This window comes from Monodon monoceros, unplaced genomic scaffold (assembly GCF_005190385.1).
Source record: "Monodon monoceros isolate NGI ecotype Baffin Bay Population unplaced genomic scaffold, NGI_Narwhal_1 Super_Scaffold_7, whole genome shotgun sequence".
Lineage (NCBI taxonomy): Eukaryota > Metazoa > Chordata > Mammalia > Artiodactyla > Monodontidae > Monodon > Monodon monoceros.
In genome coordinates, this window is record NW_021703784.1 from 4,713,950 (window position 1) to 4,737,571 (window position 23,622).

The window sequence follows — 23,622 nt, forward strand, 5'->3', positions numbered from 1 at the left end:
CTTGGAGCCGGAGGACCGCGTCCCCGGGGCCGACTCGGCCGGGTGAGGGCGAGCGCGGTGCGTGTCGGAGGTGGGGACTCCGAGGCCGCGGCCCGGAGCCCGGCGTCCCCGCCCCCGAGCCTGACGGGGCGACGCGGCGGGATGAGGCGCTGGCGTGGGGGGCGCCCGGCCGAGCCCCCGCGGCTGCCCTGGGCGGCCAGGCGCTAGGCTCGGCGCGCGGGCGGTGCTCGGCAGCGGCGAGGACCGGGACGAGGAAGAGGACGAGGACGAGGAGGAGGAGGAGGAGGGCGTCGGGCCCGGCGCCCCGCAGGACAGACACGGAGCGGCGAGCGGGGCGCAGCGACGCCGCGGCGGCGCGGCGGGGCCGCGGGGCTCGGTAAGGCGGGGGCCGCGGGAGGGCCGGGGGCGCCGGTGACGTGGGCAGGCGCCGCAGGGGAAGGCTGCGGGGGCCTGAGTTTCCTTGTCGGGAGAAATTCTTTTTAAAGTAAAGGTTCGGGATCGAATGTTCTTAGAAGGCCATCTCGGGTTTCCCCCGTCCTCGCCGACTCCGTCTCTGGCCTCCCGAGGCGGACCGCGCTCGGGCCGCTGCCTCCCGCGCCTGCCGCTTCCCCGCGGCCTCGTCGGACCGGGCCGGGCGGTTCCTGGCCTGCTGCGGCGCTCCGGACCCGAGGCGCGGGCGGCGGGCCTGGGGGCTCCGGGGGCGTCCTCGCCGTGCCCGCCCCCTGCCGTGCTCGCCGGCTCACCCGTGGAGTTTTTCCTCTCATCTTTCTAATAGGCTGAAGTTGCCGCTGCACATTGGACGGTGCTGGTGACTTAGTGCCCTTTTCCCCCGCCATCACCCCCCACGCCCCCTTCTTGCCTTTCTCGATTTGTTGACTTGAGTAAATATTCATATTAAAAAATTACCCAAACAGATGACGAGAAACGGTAGAGGGAGAAAGTCAAAGCTGATTTCTTAGCTGTAGTCTACTTTTGGACCCTTTATAACTCCACCGTCTGTTGGCTGAAGCTTAAGGAAGGTGGGGGGGGAGGAGGAGACCCCCAGCAGGATGCTTGGGATGCAGTTTGATAGTTATCTTTTAGGAAATAGAATTTGGATCATTATAATTTTGATCCGCATGCAGAATTGCAGTCTGCTTTTAAACTGCTTGGGGCACTGCATGATGCTACATGGATAGCTGGCAGCTGGGCCACATTGCATTGTTGTCAGCATCTCTTTTATTTTCCATTCTTTCAGAGTTTTGTTTGGCACAGATTTAGACCTTTTAAGTCAGTTTGAATGGGAATAACTTCTGATACATTGGTTGCTTTTGTAAACGTTGTCTGTATTTGTATTTCTGTTGGAAGAAAAAAAGCATATGGTGCTAGAGTGCCGTGGCTCTTAGGGTCCAGAAAATGTGCTAGTTTGAATCAGTAATTGAATTTGTTGTAATATTTTTGGGTAGTGACGGTTGTGATTCATTAATATATTTTTCCTTATTGGGTAAATTGAAATCTAACTCGGAATCTTGACATTTGGTCCTTGAACTTGAGAGTGAAGGAAATAGAAGCTTTAAGTGCTGCTACAACACGATGTCACAGTTTTTCAAGCCCTCATTGGTGTGAATTATTTTTTAATAGGGCTGTTTGTGAAGATGGAATATTATGATGTTGTGATTACCATTTTCAGGAATATCTGGAGTCTACTTCATTCCTAAAATTGGGTGTGTGACGCTTTATAGAATAAGTATTCTAGAACGGTATGAGGTTGGAACTGTGCTCAAGCTGGTTATCTTCATACCATCGTCCCTATAGCTGTCCGTGGAATAAAGCAGCACTTTGGACAGAGACTTGTCCAGACCTAGCTGGGGTGGAAGCCCAGTTTTTTACTGTATGGTGATGCACACTGAGGTGGGTGATAGGGTGTAAGTGGGCCACAGAGGAAATGTTAGTTGGAAGAACCTTCGTTGGTTATATAACTTTTTGTTTTCTAGGGTGAGACCAAGAAGCAGACAGGCAGGCTCAACTGTCATTAGAGTCTTTGATGTTGGTTTGAATTCCAGTAGTTTCGTTCCTCTTATTTTCTTTTCCTAACCACATTATTTTCTAATCACCAGAAGCTATTCCACAGTTGGGCCAAGACTTTAATGGCAGTTCATTCATCTCCATTTCTCTTTCTCTTACTCTGTGTTTAGATGACTTGTTCAGCAGTGTTTCCCCTTTCTAAGCTGGTCTGGGTGTATTGTCTGCACAGTACAGATAGGTTCACTATTGACTGTAAATGCATTTAACAAATGTCAAGAATTAACAGCTGTTTTCTTCAGAAGACTGTGATAGCAGAATAAAAATCGAATGAAACGAGCTAAATGTTTTCATTGCATTTAAAGATTTTGACTAATGTTCTTGAAAATCTTTAGGGTTTAACCCATTAATGTGAAATTTGATGTCCATGGAAGTAGTTAAGAGGCAGCAAGGACTTGAAATAAGGTCATAGTTGAAGTTAATGCTGCTTAGTAGCTGTGTGGCCTTGTCCCTGCTTTGGGCAAGTTATTTACATTTCTGAGCCTGTTTTCCTTAGGTGTAAAATGGGGATGAGAAGGCTTGCACTATCTTCCTTACAGAGGAGGGGTCAGATGAGAGAAAGGATGTGAAAATGCTTTGTAATACTTCTTATATGCGTAAGGTATTACTGTCATTACCTATAAACTTAGTATTGAGCTGTTTTAAATGTCTTACTATCAGTTTTAAAAAATGCATATAAGGAATTAGAATGTGTTAGATCTCTCTGAGTTCCAGAATCGTGTGATTCTATCTCATTCTTAGGCGATCCATATGTGGTGTATACAGTTTTGGACTCCAGAGTTTTGATTATTTTGGGACAGATGTCAAGTTTATTGAGACTTTGAGCTTCTTTAAGTATCAGTTCAGAATATTAAAGGAGATTACAAGTTAGGAGTTATGAAAAGAGCTGTTTAGCAAAAAATATTTTATATTTGTCTGCATTATTTAGGACAGACATTGGCAAAATTCAGCATGTAGGCCAGACCTGGCCTGCAGCTTGTATTTTGTATGGCCTATGAACTAAGAATGAACATTTTTTAAATGGTTGAAAAAAATAAAAAGAATATTTCATGATGTTCAAGTTACATGAAGTTCAGATATCAGTGTTCATAAATAAAGTTTTATTGGGATACGGTCATACTTGTTTATGTATTGTCTGTGGCTGCGTTGGCAGTACAGCAGCAGAGTTGATTTCTTGCAACAGAGACAGTATGGCCTGCATAGCCCCCAAATTTTATTAGCTGGCCCTTTCCAGAAAAAGTTTGCCAATCTTTGATGTAGGACTTAAAATTTTTGCTTTACTTAGCACAGAGTTATTTCCTATCATAGCATTATAGGGGTTAAGACCCCTGGAAAGGTACTAATTTTTGCTTTGGAGTCAGATAGACTTGTATTTGAGTACCAGCTGTGATATAAACTTTGATCCTGGACAAACGAATTAACATCTTGGTGTTCAGGTACCTCCTTTGTAATCAGAGAATATAGAATCTGTCTTAGAAGGTTGTGGTGATGATTAAATGAAATGTTACACGTCAAAGCTTAATACGATTTAGGCATACAGTAAGTACTTAGTAAGTTATACATGACAGTGATCATAAATTCTAGTGTAAACAATAAGCCTAAAATATTGCACATCACCTTGCCCCAGTATTATAGAATTGTTCTCCTGAGTGGTATGCTACTTGGTATGGAATTTTCTCCTTTACTGAAACAATTAGTTTAGTTAACAACTGATAATTGGAATAGCTTGAGAAGTTTCCCATATGTTATACTGTATTCTTATTAATCACTTGCTTATTTAGATGATTAAGAATGGGTGAAATGCTCTTTTTTTCAGAGATCCTGGTTCTTGATAATTTCTTGGTATTAATATATGTTTGCAAGCTGAATTTAAATACCAGCTCTATGTTGGTTTTGGTGTTTCCTGTTTTTTATTTATTAATTTTATTTTTATTTTTTTGCTGTACGTGGGCCTCTCACTGCTGTGGCCTCGCCCGCTGCAGAGCACAGGCTCCGGACGCACAGGCCCAGCGGCCATGGCTCACGGGCCCAGCCGCTCCGCGGCATGTGGGATCCTCCCGGACCGGGTCACGAACCTGTGTCCCCTAGCATCAGCAGGCAGACTCCCAACCACTGCGCCACCAGGGAAGCCCTGTTTTTTATTTTTTTGAGACAGATATTTGAGAAACAACATTAAATAAGGCCAACGTTAGATAACTTTTTAAATGTATTTGACACTCTTAAGTCTTCCTTATGATTTGCATTAGCATCTCTCTAATATCCTCTTCAGAATTGGAATAATAAAACTTAATTTTTTTCCCTAAAGATAAGACCTAGTGTACTATCTAGAAGCTTTGATGTTAAGCTGCTTTCTGAAGTATGTGGTTTAAATTATCTTACAATTGACAAATTGGATGTGCTTCCCAACTTCAAGTGCTGGTTTATTTAACATTAATCCTAAACTAAGAGTGAGCAAATAAACAGAGGCCATTGTTCTGACTGAGTCAAACAGAACAGAATTGGGGCCAGTGTGACTCTTGCCATCCTACAAATTGTGTAGTTTTACACCTCGGGTGTTGCTTACATGCAATGGGATGATACAAGGGAGACATGGGAGGGCATTCATGCTGTCCCCATTCTGTCCTTGGTGGGGCAGAGGGCCTTTCATCAAACTGTAGAGCTGCAGCCCCTGGAAAACTACACTGTGGGGTTCTGATTGTAGCACCTCAAAAACAGTAGAGGCCTAAAGAAGACCCACCATCACGAGGAGACAGTATTCTCTTTTGAGGTTAAAACATATAAACAACAAAACCAACCAGAGATTTCCTCTTTGAAGAGATGCAGGTTGAGAGGGAATACTCCTCATGGTAGCAAAATGTAAAGATTTGGTAAAATAGATGTTCATAGTTTCATAGTATCCCTGGACAAGGGGACTTCCTTGGTATTTAAAGGAGATTGTTTTAGGAAGGTAAAAGGAGGTGAGAAACAAGGCGTTTGGTTTAATTTCTCATAAGAAATTTATGAATCAGAATGTTCAGAGTGGAAGTAGAATTCTGATTTTCAGGGAGATCCTTTTATTTGGCTTATGATCATATATTCATTTACTACTTTATTTTATGCCATGGATCATAGTATACATTAGTATTGGAGGCTGTGGAGATGGAAAGCACTGAGAGGAAAAGCATACGTGACCCATGTGGTATATGATACGTTTACATTGTCTCTGTTAGGAAAGATAGGCACCACATTCTGGGGAAGAATTCTAAAATAAATATTCCATTCATTTTCCCTTAAAATAGTAAAATTTTTATTATCTGGGGTTCAGCCTTGTGGTCTTGGGCAGGCCATTTGATTGCGTTGTTTTTGTTCCCTTGTGTGTAGGATGGAAACGGTAATTCCTTTTCCTCTTTTTATTGGAGAGGTATGTGGTAAAAGGACTCTTAAGATGAGTAGTATTTTCAACAGTTTTGAAGAACATATTATGTGTACTTTATAAATTACCTAGTATATTAAGGACAGACAAAGGAGATCTTTGTTTAACAGAGAAAGGAGATTTGAACTTGAAGTCAGGACCTGGGTTCTTGTCTTGGCTCTGCTGTAAATAATCTGTGACTTTGGACGAGTAATTCATTTCTCTAAACCTCATTTACCTTATATGTAAATTGAGGGGTCAGACTACAGGTCTCTAAGATCCTTTCTTGCTCCAAAATTCCATGATTCTTTGTTTTTTTTTTTTTTTTTTCTTTAAAGTAGGGACCATCCTCTTGCACTTGCCCAGTTTCCATTGACCTTCTACCTGAGGAGAACCTGAAATCCAGTGGTCTTCCGGATTCGGTAACAATCCTGGCTCCGGTAGGATGCAGGAAACCAAATCTCTTTTATCAGTGAATTGAAAAGTATCCATTCAGTACAAGTGAGTATTTTGTACCATGCTAAATGCAGTGGAAGATAGATATGAAAGAAGGTGGCATTGAGTCTCTGCCCTTAGGAAGTGTTCATTCCACTGGGGAGATAAACTATATTATGAAAAAGAATATTTATAAAAGAGTAGACAAGGGGACAGTGGGATGATCCCTGATCTGGCGGTTCGAGGACTTGGGTGTACTATTGGAGAGGATACTTTGTGGCTTTGTGGCCATGTGGCCCTGAACATTTGTAACAAGAGCTTTGTAGACTGTCTCCAGCTCTGAAATTTAGTCATATTCTCTTTGACAGAGAGGCAGCATCTTTGAATCAGCCTGTTAGGAGACAGCTCAAGTGAGAACTGCTCAATCCAGGCCAGAGTTTTATGCTCATTTTGCATAATTGCTTGATTTACTGGATAGAAGGAAAGGGTTACTTTAATTTGCTGGAAATGCATTCAAGGGGCAACTTTTCTTCTGGAAAAGTCAAGCATGTGAGAAGTGACAGGAGACCAAAGTGTCCCTGCTTCTGGGTCAATAACTCTGAGCCCTGGATCTCATTCATTTTTCCCTTCTTAAGGCTTTCACTCCTGCCATTATTTTTTTCCTTAAATTATTATTCTCTCCTTACTGGATCATCTCTTTTAGTATGCAGACATGCCCTATATTACTCGCAGCAGTGATTAATTGTTCACCAAATGCCATTCTCTGCAACTTCATTTCAGTAATATGGCCCTCAGGTTTTCTGTGGCACATGGATGCCCAACTAGACTACATTTCCTAGCCTCCCTCTTACAGCTCGATGTGACCACATGATGAAGTTTGGGTAAATGGATATGACCAGAAGTGATGCGAGTGATTTCTGTGTCATGGCCTTAGAAAGGAAAGCAGGTTGCTTTCTGCTTCCTTCCTGCCAGGAGAATGTAGTGCTGGTACATGTTATTCAACCTTGCAGGTGAGAGCGGCACTTTAGGGGGAGATGGATCAGTAAGATGGATCCTTGGATGGTCTCGTGGAGCAGAGCCACCCCTACTACTGCTCATTTATCTCTGGGTGGTTAAGTGAGAAAGGAATACAGTTTTGTCTTGTTGGAACCCCTAATACCTTAACTGAGTAAATCACGTCTGTCAAACCACCCTCTCCTCCACCTTAATGTTTCCCTTCAACTATTGCCCAATTTTTTTGTTCCCTTTTGCAACAGGAGAGGTTTATGTTTGCTGTGTCTACTTCCTTACCACTGGTTCTCTCTTTAGCCTGATCTGTTTGAGCTCTTGTTTCTCCACTCACTGACATTGTTTTTAATCAAGGCTGCAATGACCTGTGTCTTGTCAAAGCCAGTGATCAGCAGTGTCTATGTCTTATTGACCTCTCATCAGCATTTCACATTGGCCAACTACTTTCTCTGACCTCGTAGCTACTCATTCTCTATGTCTCTTTGCAGCTTATCTCTACCCACCCCCCACTCTAAAATTTGGAGTGTCCCTGGGCTCTCCTCATGTGATTTCATCCATTTTCATGGTTTCAGATACCATTTATATGCTGAGGGAGCTCAGATTCCTTTTTTTTCCCCCTTGAGCTCTAGATTCATCTAACGCCATTCCTCCACTTGGATGTCTAATAGACATTTCAAATGTAATGTGAACAAAGCAGAACTATGAATTACTCTTTCTTTCATTTACTCTTCCCTCCACCTTTCCAAAGTCCATCTTCTCAAGTGAAGTGACAACCACTGTCTACCCAGTTGTGCAGGCCAAAACCCCTGGGGTTATCCTCCATTTTTTCTTCTCATCTCATATTAAAGTCCCGTTAGCTCCACCTAAAGAATACGAACTGGATGTGACTACGTTTTTTCATAGTTTTTTCACTGTTAACACCTAGGCTGGGAGCCTTTCTCCTCTGGAAAACTGCCAGCAGACTTTGCTGCCTCTGCTCTTGCCCTTACTCTCCTCACCCGTCCTATAACAGGAGCCAAAAATAATGTTAAATGTTAATCAGATTGTATCACCTGTTTACTGGCTTTCCAGTACACTTAACACTAAAACTAAAACTTAAAGGTTTATTATGGAAACAAAATCTCCACTGTGGCCATTTGTGAGGCCCTGTATCAGCAGTTTTTAATTGGGGAAGATCTTGCCCTTAGGGGACAGTTGGCAGTGTCTGGAGTCATTTTTGGTTGTCAGGACTGGGGGACGGGTGGTGGGGGGAGTGTGCTGCTGGCACCTAGTGGGTAGAAGCCAGGGATGCGGGGAGCATCCTGCATTGCACAGGACAGCCCCAACCACGATGAAAAATGTCCAGAATGTCTGCAGTGCATGGTCTGGCTCCTTGCTTCCTCTCCAACCTCGTCTTTCTCTGTCTTCTCCTTTGTTCACGGGGCTGCAATCACAATGATGTGATTCTTTTTTTTTCCTTAATAGACTTTTTTTTTTTTTTTTGAGCACCTTTAGGCTCACAGCAAAATCAAGCAGAGGGTACAGGTATTTCCCACATCCTGCCGGCCCTCACACACACAGCCTCTTCCACTGTCAACGTTCCCCACCAGAGTGGGACGTTAGTTACAACTGATGAAGCTGTGACAGCACACCATTACCACCCAAAGTCCGCAGTTTTATTAGGGTTCACTCTTGGTGTTGTACATTCTGTGGGTTTGGACAAATGTGTAATGACATACATCCACCATTATAGTGTCATACAGAGTAGTTTTCACTGCCCTAAAATCCCCCTGTGCTCTGCCTGTTCATCCCTCACCTCCCCCCACTCCCAACCCTTGGGTATCATGATCTGTTTAATGACTCCATAGTTTTGCCATTTCCACAGTGTCTTATAGTTGGAATCGTACAGTATGTAGCTTTTTCAGATTGGCTGCTTTCACTTAGTAATGTGTATCTAAGTTTCTTCCGTGTCTTTTCATGGTTTGATAGCCCATTTCTTTTTAGCACTGAATAATATTCCATTGTCTGGATGTACCACAGTTTATCCATTCACCTGCTAAAGGACATGTTGGTTGCTTCCAAGTTTTGGCAGTTACGAATAAAATTGCTATAAACAATCCGTGTGCAGTTTTTTTGTGGACATAAGTTTTCAGCTCCTTCGGGTAAGTACCGAGGACTGTGATTGTGGGATTGTATGGTAAACGTATATTTTGTTTTATAAGAAACTGCCCAGCTGTTTTCCAAAGTGGCTGCGTTGCCACCAGCAGTGGACGAGCGTTCCTTTTGTCCCACATCCTTGCTGGCACTCGGTGGTGTGAGCATTCTGGATTTAGGCCATTCTAATAGGTGTATAGTGGATGATGCTCTTTTTTTATCCCTTGAAGAAGCTAAGCATGTACCTTTTCAGGGATTTACAGTTGCTGTTCCTTTTGCTTGGAATGTACTTCCTTCAGATCTTTGTGTGACTGCCTTCTCCTACCCCAGAGAGGCCTTTGTGATTACTGTGTACATGCAGTACCCCAGTCTTTCTCTTCTATATTACCCCATTTTATTTTCTTCATTTTAGTTTATTTATTTGCTTATGTTTTACATTTATAATCCCTTGTTCTGCAGGCTGTTTGAGGGGCATGGGCTCTGTCTAGATATGTACTGTATCCCTAGCTTTCCTATTAAAACATATTTGTTGATGCCAGAGAGGTGCCATCCATCGTGGGGATGGGAGACAAGGTTTTCAATGATAATGATAAATCAGAGCATCCTGAGAGCAGCAGGGAAGGTTATGATTTTCTGGAGGATGGAAAAAAATCCCTTGAGACAAGGCTGCTTTAGTCTTTAGTCTTAAGTAATTAATTTTGTAGGATGGAGGAATTTACCTCGATTTTTGTGAGGAGGCAAATGACAAGAGTAAGCTGACAGCAGGGAATTTTTAAGAGAGAAAGGTTACTTCAGGGTTTAACTTCCATTTTGCCTTGTGTCTCATACCACTTGTCTCTGCATATAGAGCTACACGTTCATACTGCAGTTACATAGGCCTCCCGGTTATACATAGTTTTACCTTTTCCCAGTATCAGAGTTTCTTCTACATTTTCCTTGGAAGAGAAGCACATACCCTCTGCCTCTGTATTTTCAGTGACTGAAAACTCAGTTACTCACCTGACAGCCCAGTTCTTTTTTTTTCTAATTGAAGTATAGTTGATTTACAGTGTTGTGTTAATTACTGCTGTAGAGCAAAGTGGCTCAGTTATACATATATATACACATTCTTTTTCGTATTCTTTTCCATTACGGTCTATCACAGGATACTGAATATAGTTCCCTGTGCTATGCAGTAGGACCTTGTTGTTGCCCAGTTCTTTTTAAAAGGAGTTCTTATTTTTAAAAATTCCTCATTATATTAGAGTGGAATGTACCTGCCTGCATTTCCAACACTACACAGATCTGCTCTGTTTTTCACATGATGGCCTTCAGCTGTCATGGAAAAATGGCTGGTTCTTTGATCTTCCCACCAACTTTTTCTCTTTCTAGACTAAATGTACTTATTTTCTTCAACTGTTGCTCATATGCCTAAGATTTTTAGCTCCTTTTCCAGGAGCTATTTACAAGTTATTAATCAAGCTAACTGATACAGATGTTCCATTGCCTACCTTAACAAAGAAAACTTCATAATGACCTAACTCAGGGTCAAACAGGGAATTTTCAGATTCCTCTGAGTTCTGCTCCAGAACAAGGTAAAGGGCAAAGATCCAGCCTTCAACCCAAGATTCCATTCTCCCTCCAGGTTCCTTGCATGAGGGACTTTTTGCATGTGCACATATGTGGACACTCGAATCCGTGCATCCCCGTTCACCTTTCAGACAGCAGCTCTTTGATCATCCCTTGGACCCAGCGATATAAATACCGATGGTGGGGTCATCTGCCGTTGGGAGGATCAACTCACTCAGGGAAGAGACCTGAGCAAAGCCTAGAAGTAGACAGGAAATTCTGGGGTCCTTGCAAAATGAGGGCTGGGTGTGTAGGCTGCAGTTGGGCATACCTTTTAGGTCCTGAGATCAGCTGGCCCCATGCATGGTCAAGGGTGTGGTCAGAGGGAGGCCAGTGCATGGCCCTTCAAAGGTCCAGGCCTAGGACAGGGGTTTATTGCTTAGGTCCAAGGTATTACTGTTCTGTCATCGTCAGACTCTACTCTTGATTCTGTTTCCCAGAGCCAGTTATTGTAGAAAAAGTTAAATTCCCTTTTACAAGTGTTCCAAATTAGACATCGCATTTTAATTAGTGCTTCCTAACCAGTGTGCCAGACAGCACTCTGAATGTGTTACAGATAGGGCAGAAATACTGATGTCCTTGCTCCTCAGAGAGGATTATCAGTGACAGAGTGGAAGAGCTTCTGCTGATCACTGTTGGCCAACAGCAGCATGGCTTACTTACTGCTGTGTGCCTGTATCTGTACTGCCATTTTCTGTATGTGTCCTCAGTGCAAAAGGCTGAGAAACCCTGCTCTAGACTGCTGTGTGGTGACTAAGCAGGTCTCATGGTATAACGTGTTTACATACAGCTTTGAGAGCATTTTTAGCAACATTAATATTTGGTCTGCCTGATGATGTTGGAGGTGTCAAAGTAGGTTTGTGCCCTTCTTATTAATGAGGATATAGGTCCAGGTTAAGTGGCTTAATCTAGCTACACGTTCTCACTCAAGTAGGGCAGTCGAAACTAGAACTACATTCTTCTGACTCATTCTGGTATATTCTCTCTACTAACCCAAATTCTTTTTCTTGCACTTTTTTTTTTTTTTTTGGACAGCCTATCACTTCTGGTTTATTTAGGGCATGCAGGCAATTACATTTTTTTAGAGTTTTTCTGTCCCAGCTTCTGTTACGTTGTTTCCCTTTATTGTTACCTTTTGACCTGAAGACTCAGCTTGATATTTAATCTCTATTAAATGGTATCATTTGTATCAGATTCAAACAATTCATCCAGTGTCTTGCAACTTAATTGTGTGTTATGCATTTTGATAGCTCTCTTCCCTAAATTAGTGTCCTATTTAGTTGTTACAGTGACGTTTGTCTGAAATGGTCACCCTGCATTGTTTATAAAAGGTTAGATTACGTTAAAGCAGGAAAATGTGCAATACATTTTAGAAATCTTTCTTTCCTAAACCAGTTATGATTAAAAAAAAGTTCTGGCATGTAAGTGTAAATTCACTTCCCTTTTTATTTAGTGCCCATTTTGTATTGATCTTTACAAAAGTTACTTTATTTAAACCTCAGTAACCTCACTTACTCATGTTACCTAAGTGCTGGATTGATTCATAATTCAAATCTAGGTCTGTTTAACCTCCAAGTACCTGTGCTTTTCCTCAGTACTAGTCTATAAATAATGTGAAATGATTTCTAAACATTTAACTTGAGCTGAGAAAGGGATGTTTCCCAGATTTATATTCTTACATTTGGAATAAGTAATTCTCTGTTACTCATGCACAGGACAGGCCCCCTCACCACACCCCCCGGCCCCCCCATTATCTGGTCTAAATGTCAGTAGTGCCAAGTTGAGAAACCCTGCTCTAAAGGTTTTAAGTAGTCAAGGTTTTACTTTGAATGTGTGTGTGTGTATTTAGCCAACAGCACCATGGTGATAGGTGCTAGAATGGATCAGAGATAGTTTCTCCTACTCCCTGCTTGGGAACAGGTTGTCAGTGACATTAGAGCATGATTTTTTTTTTTTTCTGCGGTACGCAGGCCTCTCACTTTTGTGGCACAGGCTCCGGACGCGCAGGCTCAGTGGCCATGGCTTACGGGCCCAGCCGCTCCGTGGCATGTGGGATCTTCCCGGACCGGGGCACAAACCTGTGTCCTCTGCATTGGCAGGTGGACTCTCAACCACTGCACCACCAGGGAAGCCCCTCTTTGTCCATGTTTAATTTTTATTTTTTTGGCCGCACCATGCGGCCTGTCGGATCTTAGTGCCCCGACCAGGGATCGGATGCCTCCTGCAGTGGAAGTGCAGAGTCTTAACCACCGGACCGCTAGGGAAGTCCCTGTCCATTTTTTTAAAATCAGGATTTTTGTTGTTGTTGACTTGTTGGAGTTCTTTATATATTCTGGATACCAATCTCTGACCAGATAAGTGGTTTCAAATATTTTCTTCCATTCTGTGGGTGGCCTTTTCACTCTGTCGATGGTGTCCTGTGATGCACAGCAGTGTTTAATTTTGATGAAGTCCAGCTTATCTATTTTGTCTTTTGTTGCCTTTGCTTTTGGTGTCATATCCAGTAAATCATTGCCAAACCCAGTGTCCTAAGGTTTTTCCCTTACGTTTTCTTCTAAGAGTTTTATAGTTTTAGCTCTTTTATTTGGATCTTTACTCCAGTTTGAGTTAAATTTTCTGTATCTTATAAGGGTCCAATTTTTTTTTTTTTTTTTGCATGTGGATATCCAGTTTTCCCCAATACCATTGTTGAAAAGACTATCCTTTTTCAATTGAATGGTCTTGGTACCCTTGTTGGAAATCATTTGCCTATATATGCAAGTACTCCTACTGATTTTATAGATGAGGTGATACTGAGATGTGACTGATAGATAACACTAATACATGAAAAAAAATGTTTACCGCAAAGTAATCTATATTTGGCACAGTAAGATGAAGGAGGGTTTTAGGGTTGTGAGGTTTTTTTTTGTGTTGTAGTCTTCTCCCAGGAGAATTAAGTGTCAGTAACCCAGTTACTGTGTTTGCATCCCAGTTCTGATAGGTTGCCAACTCCATGCACTAAGTCAGTGAATTTTTTCAAACTTTTCTAGCAACAAAACCCTTTCTTTTTTCCCCCTCAAACAAAATCATAGGTGGACCTCCAGAGTTTTAATAATTAGTATTTTGTTATTATATATTCATCTAAAAAAATCAGTGTATAATATTTACCTATTTTTGCTAATTGATTATAGCACAAATTCATGAATTTGTGGTTTCCCCTGTGTTGAAAACATGTGTATATTATGGTTTTAAAATTTCTGCCTGTTATCGTTTTAAGAATAGGTAATGATGTATGGGAACACCTTCAAATCAAATGTTTGCAAAACATCTGAAGCTCTTCCATGGATGTCAGTGTGAAAAATACTAGCTTATTTAGGTATCTTTGAGGTTCAGCTTGTGATTATGGAGAACCATTTTTCTCTATGCTAAGTTGGCTAGAGAGTTAATATGAGAAAGTCTTGACTTCCTTAGTGCTGAGATGCGGGGCTAATTTAATAGCCTAACAGCTGGCTCAGACTGACTTCATTTTTATACTCAGGATCTAAGGGTTAGTGTCAAAAGATATCTCATTTTTCTGTGTGTCCTACGGTGGTTTAAACTTAAGGCCAGTTCAGATCTTGTATTTTAAAATACTGACATTGATAAGGATACCAGAATTTGTGTAGCTAGTTGTAAGAATTTTATTCTTTGAGATTTGATTTTAAGTGTGTCAGCAGCATTTGTTAAGTTTGGAAGATAGTAATTTTGGGTTTCAGCATTCTTATTAGATAAAGTAAGGTCTTCAAAAAACGAATCACTCTTCTTTTTAAAAAGTTCTTTTTCCTAATGGAGTGTCTCCCATGAATTAACTGTATGTATAACGAAATCTACTCTTTTCTAAAGCTGTAATCATTACTTAATTACTGTGCAATGGCATTAAGTAATTTTGCAAAGCCCAAGATGCTTGAAACTTGGTATAGCTGGTGATATTTTAAATTTAGCAACAATAAGAAATACTCCTATTCGGGCTATATAATACAAGTGTTGGAAAAGGTTTTGTTTGATTTCTTGCATACTCTTTTTTTTAAAGCTTTCGCAGCTTTATTGAAATGTTGACATGTAACGTAAAAGTTTAAGATATACAAGCTGGTAATTTGATACAGTATATATTGCAAAATGATTACCACAATAAGATTAGTTAATATCTCCATCCCCACAGGCTATTACCATTTTTTTTTTTTTGGTGTGGTGATAACATTTAAGATCTACTCTCTTAATATCTTTCAAGTGTATAATACAGTATTGTTAAATGTAATCACCAGCTGTACATTAGATCCCCAGAAAACATACTCATTTTATAGCTGGGTGTTTGTACCCTTTGACCAACATCTCTCAGTTTCCTCCACCCCGGCGCCCGGCAACCACCATCCTACTCTCTATTTCTATGAATTCAGCTTTTTTTTGGTTCCACATAGAAGTGAGCACATACAGTATTTGTCAAGGTCCATTCATATTGTTACATATTGTTTCCTTCTTTTTTTTTTCTTGGCTGAATAATCTTCTGTTGTACATATACCACATTTTCTTTATTCATTCATCCATTGATGGACGCTTAGGTTCTTCCCATGTCTTGGCTATTGTGAATAGTGCTGCTCTTCAAGATAGTGATTTCATTTCCTTTGGATATATACCCAAGTGGGATGGCTGGATCAGGTGGGAGTTCTGTTTTTAACTTTTTGAGAAATCTCCATATTGTTTTCTATCGTGGCTGTACCAAATGATATTCCACCAGCAGTGCACAGGGGCTCCTTTTTCTTTACATCTTTGCCAACACTCGTTGTCTCTTGTCTTTTTGAGGACAGCCATTCTAACAGGTGTGAGGTGATATTTCATTGTGGTTTTGATTTGCATTTTCCTAATGATTAGTGATGTTGAGCACCTTTTCATGTACCTGTTGGCCACTTGTGTGTCATCTTTGGAAAAATGTCTATTCAGTCCTCTGCCCATTTTTTAATCAGATTTTTAAAAATGCTCTTTTTCTTTTTTGGTGTATTTAAAAGGTAGTGTTTAAGAATTGACTTTGTTGTTGATACATTTGGGAAAACAAACAGTTTCCCGTATGCATGTTCAACTGTTCTGTCCTGTAGGGATACATTCTGACCTGATGTTTTAAAAACTTCCCTAAGTGTGTAAACTGTATTTTGAAATGGTTTTAAAATAGAAGATTTAGCCAGATTTTACAGCTGTTTATTTGTAAATTTGGTTAAACTAATAACTCAGCATTCATTCAGTAGATATTTACTACCTATCTATTAGAAGTGGATTTGTAGGGGATTAAAAAGTAGGGATTTTCTTTTGCTATCTATATTGTTAGAAATTAAAAAAAATAAGACAGCTAGAATAATATTGAATATAGTACAGTATAAACTTTTTTTGAAATTGAAGAAAAATTAAAAGCTCAAAAAGTATATTTTAATTCTATTTAGTTTTCGTGGCATGCTCGATTTATTCTGTCATAAGTAAATATTGTTTGTGAACATTTTGTTAGATTTCCATATTTTCTCTTAATTTGTGTGTGAAAGGCAGACATTTCCCTGTTTCTTTTTTAAGTAAATAAATTTATTTATTTAGTTATTTTTGGCTGCATCTGGTCTTCGTTTTGCACGGGCTTTCTCTAGTTGCGGTGAGCGGGGGCTGTTCTTCATTGCGGTGCGTAGGCTTCTCATTGCGGCGCACAGGCTTCTCATTGCAGTGGCTTCTCGTTGTGGAGCACGGGCTCTAGGTTCACGGGCTTCAGTAGTTGTGGCTCACGGGCTCAGTAGTTGTGGCTCACAGGCTGTAGAGCGCAGGCTCAGTAGTTGTGGCTCGCGGGCTTAGCTGCTCCGTGGCATGTGGGATCTTCCCGGACCAGGGCTTGAACCATGTCCCCTGCATTGGAAGGCGGATTCTTAACTACTGCACCACCAGGGAAGTCCCCATTTCCCTGTTTATATGAAGCTCCATCTTCATTTATCATACGGTGATATGGCAGCGGCTAGCCATAAACATCAATACGTTTAGTTATAAAAATCCTCAGAATTTGAATATTTTTTCTATAGGAATTTTTATATATCATTGCTAGTAGCATATTAATTTCCTGCTAAATAAGATTTTAATATAATCAGTTTTCCCTTTTTTTCTTTGCACCATTAATATTCTAGGAATCATTTTAGATTCCAAGACATGTTTAGAGTCTAAGTTACTTCGATAAACAGAACAAGTTGCTTATCAAGCTCTTTGCTCCTCGTAGGAAGCAGTTTTCATACATTTATTTGCTTAAGAGTATGTCTTGAAAACTATTTGGTGAATTCCTCATTACCTGCTTGCTTAGCATAGGAAGAGGTGGAAACAGAAAAAAATGCTTGGTTTTTACTGGTTTTCCTTCTTTTAGCATTACTGTCTAATCAAAACAGGGGCCTGGGCTTCAGCATGTCGAGAACTGAGTTCACGTAACTGGAGCTGATCTGTTTATATAGGCTAACCTCTTGGAAGGTAGAAAGGTAAGGTCTGAAACAGGAGAAGAGGTTTAGAAAATCCTTTAGCTTAGTCTTAGCTAGATTAGTGTTATGAAAAATATTATGATATTCTTAGTGTTTAGGATTAAGGACTTTAGTAGAAGTAGAAAAAAAGAAATGCTTGGTTAAATGAGCTGATAAAGGCCCTAGTGGTTTAGAAGTATTTCTGAGTCACTGAAGTTCATGCAACAAGATCTGGAATAACTTTTCTTTTACTTTAGACCCTCTTCCTTTGTTTAGCCCTGTCCAGAGCCACCTTATACTCCATCTCGACAATATTTCTGTATTTCTGTGATCTTTGTTATATGCAGTTCGTTCTTTTTGCTTCTTTCAGCTGTATTCCTTTCCATTGCATGCACATTAAAATTAAAAACATTGTGATCTTGGACCCATTTGCTCTGAGGAGTATGGTGTTTAGCACACTGTTGGAGGGTCAGTAAGTTTTCAGAAGTATTTTCAGCCTTCCACAGTGTTTGCCTTAGTTAGAAACAGTTCTGGAAAGTTTTCTTTGTGGAGGAAACTGCCTCTTATCTTTGTACTGGCAGAGTCCTTGCAGCATCATGCTTCAGTTGATTTGTGTTCATTTAGCAGCTCTGCTGCTAAAACATTTTTTTTTTCCAAAGATGCTTATGTAATTCCATTTTGGATTACTTACTGGTTAATTTTTTGGGTAATTATATTTTGATTAATTATTCAGCTATAATAAAAGTATTGTATGAGAATAGATTTTGGAGGTTGCTGTTAGCACATGAAAGTAGTAGGAATTTATTTAAAAATTGGTTTAAATGGACAGTTTTAACAATTAAATGTTTGACTTCTATGCTTAAAGAGTTGTTAAAGTATATGCATAAAGGTAAAATTACTTGTATTCTAAATTATAATACTGTATTTATACTATTTTTCAAACATATATTCTTTAGACTCTTTTATTTTAAAATAAATTTTATAACTTTGAGATTTCTTATTTAGATATATTTATTGTCACATTTTAAGAGAGAACTTTTAGATTTATAACTCTGTATAAAAGCCCATAATAAATTTCTTTACTTTTTATCATGTGGGTATGATTTAAAATAGAGAAAGGCAACAAGGATGAGAAAAACCCGGAAAAAGTCTTTAACAAAAGCTTTATTAAATCATGTTATAAGAAGTGTGATAATTATGGCAAGAAATTGTAAGACCATTACTGTCAGTGATGTTCTTTGTGTTTGGCTAGAATCAACATTCATTTATGCCCAGGTAAATACATTATTTTATTTCACAAAAGAGATTTAATAATTTATGGCTGAAGCGTAAATGAAATACTATGGCCCTTCAGTTAAGTAATGCACATGCAGGCCTCAGATGTAAAAGTTCAGTCAGTGTAGTTGTTGCAGCCCATGTCATTGAAGGAATGGGGACAAAAGTTTGTTTGTAACTACCATGGGACTGAGTACAAAGACGCCAGTGACCTTTGAACTTCTGTGGCTGTGCATCTGAACAAGGAATTGTTTGAGGATGGGAAAAGCTGCCAGTAGACTTGGGATGTGCTTTTCCCTTGCTTTCTATGGAATTGTTGAGTGACCCTCCTCCAGAAAAACAAGCACAAACCCAAAAAACCAAAAGCTTAATTGGAAGAAATTCTTATTAGTCCCAGAGCAATCTCATGTCCACACAGCTAAATCTAAGTAGATATTCATATCCCAAAGTGATAGTCTCTATAAAAATATTGTCTCCGCATACAAAAATGGCAGTGTTAATTACTACCGCTTTATGCATTGACTAATCTGGTAGATGCTCGTGGTTTCTTCCTCTGCAGTTCTTGTTATCTTCTTCGTAAAAGCTATCCTGCAGCTCTTCTGGTTGAAAAGTCCTTCTGTATCTGGGTCACACTAATTCCTTAGCTTGCTTTTTTACATCGTTTAAAGGTTGGGCATTATTCAGTCAGTGAAACCTATAAATATTTGTGAAATAAATGAGTGGGCACAGGAAAAGTGTTATTTTTTTGTGTGAGAAAGTAGGAATAATGGTATTTGCAGTGTTTTTTTTCCTTTATCCCAAGGTGGTTAATAAAAATCTGGTAATATCTCTCAATATGAGAATACCATAAATGCAGCATCTCTTTTGCAAATATAGAGTAGCTGTGCCTTTGAGTCTTGGTTGCACTAGCCAGTGTTCAAACTGGGCTCAGATAACAAGGTTTTATTTCAAGTCTGTTGTCCTTGGAAAGACTAAGGAATCAATACTAGTATTACCATTTCGGTGAAAAGCTGCCTCTGGCTTATGTTGTTGCATATCTCTCACCCATGATTAATAAAGCAGGAGGTTTGTATTTGAAACTAATGCACTGATTCACCATTGAATAGTGCATGTGCTTTGAGGTAGTTCCTCTTTCCCATCAATAATGCATTTGTGTATTTCTTTTCGTATACTTTTGGGTAGTTCTCTTTCTGATCAGTGGTCAGCACCATGGTTTGGTTTATAGGTTATGATATATGTGGTCATATTGCTTAACCGGGGCCATTGGGATTGAGTCTCTGACTTTAGGAGGAGCTTTGTCTCTGTAAGTGGTAAGAGTTAAGGTGGGAAAAATGAGTATGGTAGTTATGATAACTCTTCTAAATGTCTTTATGTATATATTAAAATCCTGATTTACCAGAAGTTTAACATAAATTCTTATTGCTACTTGGAGAATTTTGTTCATCACACTCTTATGGAAGGTTACTTAGGAGGTTTAGCCTTGAGTCTTGATTTATCAGCTACTGTTATGAAATGTAACAATTTTTAAAAATAAATGTATTTGTTTTATTTATTTCTGGCTGCATTGGGTCTTCATTGCTGTGTGCGGGTTTTCTCTCATTGCGGTGAGCGAGGGCTACTCTTCATTGTGGTGCACGGGCCTCTCATTGCAGTGTCTTCTCTTGTTGTGGAGCACGGGCTCTAGGTGCGTGGGCTTCAGTAGTTTTGGCACACGGGCTTAGCAGTCGTGGCTCGCAGGCTCTAGAGCACAGGCTCAGTAGTTGTGGCACAAGGGCTTAGTTGCTCTGCGGCATGTGGGATCTTTCCAGACCAGGGCTCGAACCCGTGTTCCTGGCATTGGCAGGCGGATTCTTAACCACTGCGCCACCAGGGAAGCCGGAAATATAACAGTTTGCTGCCGGAAGTTCTTCAGACTCTTGTTAGGACTGTTTAAATTGCCTAAGATGAGCACGGCCTCCAGATGTTTATCCTGGAGACCAGCTCCTCTGGAGGCAGAGATGTAGCACGGAGAAGACTGTGGCTGAGACCCGAAGGAAGGTAGGTGAAGAGTGGGTGCTAGGAGACGGGCGGGGCTGAAAAGAGAGCAGAGGAGGTACAGACAGCTGCAGGTAAGAGCCTCTCAGATCCCAGCTAAAGGAAATAGGAGAAACTGGAGGCATCCTGTAGAGGAGAAAATCCTTAAATGTTTCGAAGAGTACAAAAAATTAAATTCAACTTCCTTGGGTTAATTGATGTATATCTTTTATTCAGTTTTGCTTTGTTTTAAAGCCTTTCCTGTGATATGTGTTGAACTTAGTTTAAACTTTAATGTGATAGTTGTTTGAGAGAACAAGCAAACCTTTGCACAAAATAGAGAATATATTTGATAGACTGCTCGAAAATTGCAACGTAACATTTAGTGAATTGAATATTCCCCTTTAAAAATCTTCCAGTAAATGTATTGTTACTGATTTGGATGAAAATAATTTTTTGAATAGTCCACTTTATTTTATTAAAATGGATGGTTTATTCAGGGGAAGGATAAAGAGGAGGACTAAAGAATATGGGAAATACTGGTTGAATATAGCATTATTCACATCTGTTACATCGAGAGGAAATGTTTGTGTTCTGATAACTGTATTTCAGCAGAAAAGTGCCATGTTTATGAGATGGCAGATGCTAATTAAAGTTAATTTGGTTGAATCGTGAATAATGCTTTAGGTCAGAAAAGGGCAGAATGAGAATTCACTGTTCATTCTGAAAAAAATTTGTCAGGAAATAAATACTCTCTTTAGAATTTAAGAGGTTCTGTGTTTTTTTTTTTTTTTTTCGGATTCCTTATTACTACATCTAAGAACTGAGTATTTCAGAAAACGTCATTCAACTTTTTTGTAATTTCTGGTTTAAAAGATTAAAATTGAAATATGAAAGGAAAACAATCTGGACATTGATCTTTAGCTGCTAGCTGGAGAAATGGTGGGTGTGCCTGGCCTTGTGATGTTACAGGGCCTGAACTTTAAGATTTCTTCCTGTGGGAAATAGTATGAAAAATGCTTCGGAAAAAGAGTTGCCAGAGTTGTACCACAGAACATTGCCGCTAGTGCCATGAGCCACAAACTTGTAAATTGCTAGATTAAAAAAGTATATTCAGTAGTAGTAAAAACATCAAGTACTCATCATAGCTATGGCAGAGATTCCTCATTGCCTATCTGATATCCATTTCCCCATGTTTGCTTTCTAATAGAACTTATAAAGTTTTGCTAGAAGTAGAAGTAGGCCTAGCTAAAAAAACTATACATTTCTTAGCCTCCTTTCCAGCCCGAGCAGCCATGTAACATAGTTCTGGTCAGTGAGATGTAGGCAGAAATTTCTGGATAGGCAGAAATTTCTGGATGAAGTTCTTTAGAAAGCCCTTTTACCTGTTTTTTTTCCTCCTGCGTAGAAATCAGACACCATGCCTGGGGCTAGACCAGTATTCTAGAGGCCTTTAGAGGAAAGCCAGGAGATTTACAGAGATCTTCCCCCATGTATTCCTAAGCTGCCAAACCAGTGTCAGCAGGTGCCTCTGTGCACTTCCATTTGATGAGAAGAGTAAACCCCTGTCTTGCTTAAAACAGTATAATTTAGGCTTCCTGTTACATGCATCAGAACATTATTCCTAACTGATACAATTATTTACATGCCTGTTATAATCTGCTTCCTGGAGATTTGAAATCGTCTCATTATAATTTAACAAGGGATTTTATCTAACTTCAAATCCGGAAGACCTTGGGAGTTTTGGAATTATTTCTGTCTTTTAGACTTGATTGGACCAGCTGGATATCCAGCTGGATGGATATTGGTTACCAAGGAGGTCTGAGGAAATGTGAGGAAGTATTCATAAATAGTCTAGCATCACCCACTGTCACTTCATCCTCTCTTTCATTTTAGTTCCTGGCTTCATTTGGCTACATAATCTATAGTGAAACTACTGGAGCTCCCTCTGAATGGAGAGGATTTCAGGTAGTTATAGCACAGTCAGGAATCTGACTGATGACCTGATCTCCCTCCATAGCAAGGTTAACTGTGGAGACTGTTTCCCTTTAAAAAAAAAAAAAAACTTATTCAGGTGTAATGTACATACAGGGAAGGTACACAGATCATACATTTACAGCCTTATGACTTTTCACAAACTGAACATATCTGTGTAACCAGCATCTTGATCAAGAAACAAAGAAGTTCCTCTATTGCCCTCGTGGATTATCAGTATCCTTCTAACAGCATACATTAGGTTTTGCCTGTATTTGTATTGTATATACATGGAATCATACAGAATGTACTCTTTTGTGTCTGGCTTCTTTTGCTCAGCATTTCTGTGAGAGTTGTCCATATTGTTATATATAATTATAGGTCATTCATTCTCATTGCTGTGTAGCATTCCATTGTGTGACTATATCCCAGCTTATTTATCTCATCAACTGTTGGTGGGCATTTGGAGTGTTTCCAGTCTTGACTTTATGAATACTGCTGCTAAGAACATTCTTTTGGTAAACATATGTAAATATTCTGTTGGGTATGTACTTTGGAATGGAATTGCTGGATCATAGGGTATCAGTGCTTGAGAGTTTTAGCTCCTCTGCCTTCTCATCCACACTTGATTTGTCATTGCTTTTAACCTAGTCATTCTGGTGGGTGTGTATTTCGTGAAGTGCCTGTTTGTCTTTTGCTCATGTTCTATTGAGTTGTAGGTCTTTTCTTACTGTTTGTGGGAGTCCTTTTTATATTCTGGATACTAGTCCTTTGTCAGATATTTGTATTGTGAATACCTTTTCCTATTCTGTGATTTGCTCTTTCACTCTTTAATTGTCTTTTGAGGAATAGGTCTTTATATAATCCAATTTATCAGATTTTCTTTTATGGTTAGTGCTTTTTGGGTAATGTTAAAAAATATCTTTGCCTACTCCAGCGTCACAAAGATGATGATCTATATTTTCTTCTAAAAAACTTCATTATTTTACCTCTTATATGTAGATCTTCCCTCCATCTAGAATTGACTTTTGTCTAGATATGAGGAAGGGGGTCACAAAACATTTTTCACCATATGGTTATGTAGTGGAGTCAGCACCATTTGTTAAAAAGATTATCCTTTCTCCTCCACTACAGCGTTAGGTTTGTCTTAAATCAGGTAACCAGATGTGTGGCTTGTTTCTGGACATGATTCTATTCTGTTCCATCAGTCAGTTTTTCTACCCTTGTGCAAGTAGCATACTGTTTTAA

General features: G+C 39.9%; 1 protein-coding gene across 2 annotated transcripts in view; it reads left to right on the forward strand.

Annotated features, from left to right (window-relative positions):
* The first annotated feature begins 140 nt into the window (after window positions 1–140).
* Window positions 141–23,622, forward strand: part of ARHGAP32 (Rho GTPase activating protein 32) — a 264,452-nt gene continuing 240,970 nt past the window's right edge. For both annotated transcript variants that reach the window (XM_029207542.1, XM_029207543.1), the window contains exon 1: window positions 141–376. The gene's annotated coding sequence lies outside the window, so the exon portion shown is untranslated. The remainder of the gene's footprint in view (window positions 377–23,622) is intronic.